The sequence below is a fragment of the Oratosquilla oratoria genome, chromosome 16, assembly GCF_046742065.1.
Source record: "Oratosquilla oratoria isolate Oo_2021 chromosome 16, ASM4674206v1, whole genome shotgun sequence".
In the NCBI taxonomy this organism is placed as follows: domain Eukaryota; kingdom Metazoa; phylum Arthropoda; class Malacostraca; order Stomatopoda; family Squillidae; genus Oratosquilla; species Oratosquilla oratoria.
This window is the reverse complement of record NC_134792.1, coordinates 58627615-58633762: the sequence shown is the minus strand read 5'-3', so window position 1 is coordinate 58633762 and position 6148 is coordinate 58627615. Positions and strand designations below refer to the sequence as shown.

The window sequence follows — 6148 nt, the reverse complement described above, 5'->3', positions numbered from 1 at the left end:
ACACACACACACACATATATATATATATATATATATATATATATAATATACATTATATAATATATATATATATATATACATATATGTATATATAAATATGTACATATATATTTATATATATAAGATATAATATATAATACGTTATATATATATATATATATATATATATATATATATATATATTCACTAATTCATATACATGTTATGTTTATGCTTTATACACACTTGAGTACCACCCCCATAACAAATCTAGGACGCTCTCTCAAAGTCAAGAAATAGATGAGTTTGCTTGCCACCTGTGCCTATTTTTGGCCGCGGTCCAGGCCCGGGCCGAGGCCCAGGCCCAGGCCCAGGCCCAGGCCCAGGCCGAGTCCAGGGCCAAGACCAGGGCCCAGGCCGAGTCCAAGGCCTAGGCCAGGGCCTAGCCTAGCCCATGGCCCAGGCCAGGCTCCAGGCTGAGTCCAGGGCCCAGACAGAATCCAGGGCCAAAACCATGGCCCAGGCCTAGTCCAGGGCCCAGGCGAAGGCCCAGGCCGAGCCCAAGGCCCAGGCCAGGCCCCGGGTCGAGTCCAGGGCCCAGGCAGAATCCAGGGCCCAGGCCCAGGCCCAGTCCCAGGAGGGCCACGGCCGAGTTTAAGGCCCAAGCCCAGGCCCAAATCTAGGAGGGCCAGGCCTAGTCCCGGGCCGAGTTCAAGGCCCAGGCCCAGGTCCAGGAGGGCTAGGGCCCGGGCCAAGTCCAGGGCCCAGGCAAAGGCCCAGGATGAGTCCCGGGACGATTCCAGTGCCTAGGCAAGGGCCCAGGCCGAGTCCAGAGCCTAGGCCAGGACCCAGGCCAAGTCCGGGCCTAGGCCAAGTCAAACACCTAGGGCCCAGACCCAGACCCAGGTTGGCCAGGGCCAAGGCCGGGTCCCGGCCCAAGTCCAGGACCCAGGCCAAGACCCAGGCCAAGACCCAGGCCGAGTCCTGGGCCGAGTCCAGGACCCATGTAAGGGCCCAGGCCGAGTGCAAGGCCATGGCCGTGCCCAAGTCCCAGGCGAGGGCCCAGGCCGAGTCCAAGACCCAGGCTCAGGCCCAGGCCCAGGCTAGGGCCCAGGCCCAGGCTAGGGCCCAGGCCCAGGAATGTCAGGGCCAAGGGCTTAGGTCCAGGCCAAGTCCAGGGCCCAGTCCAGGGCCTGGACCAGACCGAGTCCCGGGCAGACCATGACCATGACCATGACCATCCCATGCCCAGGCCCAGGTCGAGACCAGGGCCCAGTCCCAAACCCAGGCCCAGGCCCAGGCCCAGGCCCAGGCCCAGGCCCAGGCCCAGGCACAGGCCCAGGCCCAGGCCCAGACCCAGACCCAGACTCAGCCCCAGGCCCAGGCCCAGGCCCAGACACAGGAGCAGGCCCAGGCCAGGCCACAGGCCCAGGCCGAAGACCAGGGACCAGGCCGAGTCCCAGGCCAAGTCCAGGGCCAAGGCAAGGGCCCAGTCCGAGTCCAGGGCCCGGACCAAGGCCCAGGCCGACTCCAGGGCCCAGACCGAGGCCCAGGTCGAGTCAATGGCCGAGTCCAGGGCCCAAGCCGAGCCCAAGGCCTAGGCCAGGGCCCGGACCGACTCCAGGGCCCAGGCCGAGGCCCAGGACCAGGAACAGACCCAAGCCAGGGCCCAGGCTCAAAGGGTCAGGGCCAAAGGCTCAGGCCCAGGCCCAGGCCCAGCCCCAGGCCAGGGCCCAGATCCAAGGGGTCAGGGCCGAGGGCTCAGGCCCAGGCCCAGGAATGTCAGGGCCCAGGGTTTAGGCCCAGGCCAAGTCCAGGATCCAGTACAGGGTCTAGACCAGACCGAGTCCCGGGCCGAGACCATAACCATGACCATCCCATGCCCAGGCCCAAGCCCAGGTCCAGGTCCAGGTCCAGACCCAGACACAGGCCCAGGCCCAGGCCCAGGTCCAGGTCCAGACCCAGGCTCAGCCCCATGCCCAGGCCCAGGCCCGTACCCAGGCCCAGGTCCCAGGCCCTAGTCCGGGCCGAGTTCAGGGCCCAAGCCAGAGCCCAGGCCCAGACCAGGTCCAGGCTTAGGCCCAGGCCCAGACCAGGTCCAGGCTTAGGCCCAGGCCCAGGCCCAGACCAGGTCCAGGCTTAGGCCCAGGCCCAGACCAGGTCCAGGCTTAGGCCCAGGCCCAGGCCCAGGCCCAGGCCCAGGCTTAGAGCTCAGGCCCAGACCCAGACCCAGGTTGGCCAGGGCCAAGGCCAGGCCGAGTCCCGGGACGAGTCCAGGGCCCATGTAAAGGCCCAGGCCGAGTACAGGGCCATGGCCGAGCCCAAGTCCCAGGCGAGGGCCCAGGGCGAGTCCAAGACCTAGGGCCCAGGCCCAGGCTCAGAGCTCAGGCCCAGACCCAGACCCAGGTTGGCCAGGGCCAAGGCCGGGTCCCGGCCCAAGTCCAGGGCCCAGGCCAAGACCCAGGCCGAGTCCTGGGCCGAGTCCAGGGCCCATGTAAGGGCCCAGGCCGAGTACAAGGCCATGGCCGAGCCCAAGTCCCAGGCGAGGGCCCAGGCCGAGTCCAAGACCCAGACCTGGGCCAGACCCAGGCCGAGTCAGAGGCTGAGTCCAGGGCCCGGACCAAGGCCCAGGCCGAGTCCAGGGCACAGACCGAGGCCCAGGCCGAGTCTAGGGCCCAAGCCGAGCCCTCGGCCTAGGCCAGGCCCAGGCTGAGTCCAGGGCACAGGCACAGGCCCAGTCCCAAGCCCGGGCCCAAGCCAAGATCCAGACCCAAAGGGGTCAGGGCAGAAGGCTCAGGCCCAAGCCCAAGGGGTCAGGGCCGAGGGCTCAGGCCCAGGCTCAGGCCAAGGAGGGCCAGGGCCCGGGCCGAGTCTAAGGCCCAGGCTAGGGCCCAGGCCCAAGGGGTCAGGGCCGAGGGCTCAGGCCCAGGAATGTCAGGGCCCAGGGCTCAGGCCCAGGGCTCAGGCCCAGGGCTCAGGCCCAGGGCTCAGGCCCAGGGCTCAGGCCAAGGGCTCAGGCCAAGGCCCATGACCATGACCATGAACATGACCATGACCATGACCATGACCATGACCATGACCATGACTATGCCCAGGCCCAGGTTCAGGCCCAGGCCAAGGCCCAGGCCCAGGCCCAGGCCCAGGTCCCAGGCCCAGGCTCAGGCTCAGGCTCAGCCTCATGCCCAGGCCCAGGCCCAGACCCAGGCCCAGACCAGGCCCAGTCTTAGGCCCAGGTCCAGGCCCAGGCCCAGGCCCAAGGGATTGAGCCCTGGGTCCTGACATTCCTAGGGCCTAGCCTGGGCCTGAGCCAGGGGTCAGGGCCAGGGGTCAGGGCCAGGGGTCAGGGCCAGGGGTCAGGGCCAGGGGTCAGGGCCGAGGGCCAAGCCAAGGCCCAGGCCCAGACCCAGGCCCAGGCCCAGGCCCAAGCCGAGTCCAGGGCACACTCCCAGGCCCAGGACCAGGCCCAGGCCCAGGCCCGGGCCCAAGCCAAGGCCCAGGCCTAGACCCAGGCCCAGGCCCATGGGGTCAGGGCCGAGGGCTCAGGCCCAGGCCCGAGGGCTCAGGCCCAGGCCCAGGCTAGGCCCTAGGCCCAGGAATGTCAGGACCCAGGGCTAATCCCAGGCCAGGTCCAGGGTCCAGTCCAGGGCCTGGACCAGAACGAGTCCCGGGCCCAGGTCCAAGTCCAGGCCCAGGCCCAGGCCCAGGCCCAGGCCCAGGCCCAGGACCAGGCCCAGGCCCAGACCCAAGCCCTGACCCAGGCTCAGCCCCATGCCCAGGCCCAGGCCCAGACCCAGGCCCAGACCCAGGCCCTAGTCCGGGTCAAGTTCAGGGCTCAAACCAGAGCCCAGGCCCAGACCGGACCCAGGCTTAGGACCAGGCCGGGGCACAGACCCAAACCAAGGCACAAGCCAAGGCCCAGGCCCAGGCCCAGGCCCAGGCCCAGGCCCAGGCCCAGGCCCAGGCCCAGGCCCAGGCCCAGGCCACAGGCCACAGCGCAGGCCCAGGCTACAGGCCCAGGCCCAGCAGGGCCAGGAACTGGGCAAAGAACACGACCCAGGGGAGGGCTCAGGTCCAGGTCCAGGTCCAATTCCAGGTCCAGGCCCAAGCCCAGAACCAGCCCCAGGTCCAGGCCCAGTCTTAGGCCCAGGTCCAGGCCCAGGCCCAGGCCCAAGGGATTGAGCCCTGGGTCCTGACATTCCTGGGCCTAGGGCCTAGCCTGGGCCTGGGCCAGGGGTCAGGGCCAGGGGTCAGGGCCAGGGGTCAGGGCCGAGGGCCAAGCCAAGGCCCAGGCCCAGACCCAGGCCCAGGCCCAAGCCGAGTCCAGGGCACACTCCCAGGCCCAGGACCAGGCCCAGGCCCAGGCCCGGGCCCAAGCCAAGGCCCAGGCCCAGACCCAGGCCCAGGCCCAAGGGGTCAGGGCCGAGGGCTGGGCATGGACTCGGCCTGGGCTGTAGGTCTTTGATCAGGCCTGGGCCCTGATCTAGGCCCTGGCCATAGCCTGGGCATGGACTTGGCCCGGGCCCTGGGCCTCCTTGGCCTGGGTCTGGTCCTGGGCCTGAGCCTAGGCCTGGTCCTGAGCCCTGAGCCCTAAGCCCTAGGCCTTCAACTCGGCCTAGGCCTGGGCCTGGGCCAGGACTGGGCCCTGGACTTGGAATAAGCCTGGGCCTGGGTCTGGGCCTGGGCCTGTGCATGGGCATGGACCTGGACTTGGGCCCTGGACTTGGGCCGAGACTCGGCCTGGGCCCCGGCCGTAGCTTGGGCCCTGAACTTGGTCCGGGCCTGGGCCTAGGCCTAGGACTGGGCCTGAGCCTGGGCCTGGGCCTGGGCCTGGGCCTGGACCTGGGCCTGGGCCTGGGTCTTGGCCTGGGCATGGGCCCTGGGCCCTGAGCCTTGGTCTGGACTTGGGCCTAAGCCTGGGCCTGGGCCTGGGTTTGGGCTCTAGCCTGGGCCCTGAACTCGGCCCGGACTAGGGCATGGGCCCTGGGCCTGGGTCTGGATCTGAACCGGGCCTGGGTCTGGACCTGGACCAGGCCTGGGCCATAATATGGGCCCTGATATGGGCCCTGGACTCGGCCTGGGACCTGATCTGGGCCTTGGACTCGGCCTGCGCGCTTGCCTAGGCCCTGGACTTGGCCCGGGACTCGGCCCGGGCCCCGACCCTAGCCTGGGCATGGACTTGGCCCAGGCCCTGGACCTCCTTGGCCTGGGTCTGGTCCTGGGCCTGAGCCTGGGCCTGGTCCTGGGCCCTGAGCCTTGGCCTTGGCCTGGACATGGGCATGGGCCTGGACATGGGCTCGTCCCGGGACTCGTTCTGGCCCCAGGCCCCGGACTAGACCCTGGACTTGGCCTGGGCCTGTGCCTTGTGCATTAGCCTTGGCCCGCTAGGCCTAGGCCCTAGAGTGTTCCTGGGCCCTGGCCTGGGCCCTGAAATCGGCCTTGGGACTGCCCTTCCTGGGCTTGAGCCTATGCCTAGGGCTGGGCCTGGGCCTGGGCCTGGGCCTGGGCCTGGGCCTGGGCCTGGGCCTGGGCCTGGGCCTGGGCCTGGGCCTGGGCCTGGGCCTGGGCCTGGGCTTGGGCCTCGGGTTGTACCTGGGCCTGGGCCTGGGCCTGAGCCTGGGCCTGGGCTCTGGCCTGGGCCTTGAATTCGGCCTGGGCCTGGACCCGGGCCTGGACTGGGCCCTGGACTTGGAATGGGCCTGGGCCTGGGTCTGGGCCTAGGTTTGGGCCTGAGCTTGGTCCTGGGCCTGGACCTGGGCCCTGGTCTCGGCCTGGGCCCTGGACTCGGCCTGGGCCCTGACCTGGGCCTTGGGCTCGGCCTGGGCCCTGGTCTGGGCCCGGGATTCGGTCTGGGCCAAGACCCTGGACTGGGCCCTGGACTTGGAATGGGCCTGAGCCCTTGGGCTCGGCCTTGGCACTGCCCTTCCTGGTCTTGGGTCTATGCCTGGGCCTCGGCCTGGGGCCTGTCCTGGGCCTTGGGCTCGGCCTGGGCCCTGGCCTGGGCCCTGGACTCGGCCTGGGCCCTGGTCTTGGTCTTGGATTCGGCCTGGGCCTGGGCCTGGGTCTTGGGCCCTGGTGGGCCTGGGCCTGGGCTATGGCCAAATATAGGCACAGGTGGCAAGCAAACTCATCTATTTCTTGACTTTGCGAGAGCGTCCTAGATTTGTTATGG

At 68.3% G+C, this 6148-nt stretch overlaps 1 pseudogene; it reads left to right on the top strand.

The window, feature by feature from the left end:
* Positions 1–1223: 1223 nt before the first annotated feature.
* Positions 1224–6148, top strand: part of LOC143033692 (uncharacterized) — a 10537-nt pseudogene continuing 5612 nt past the window's right edge.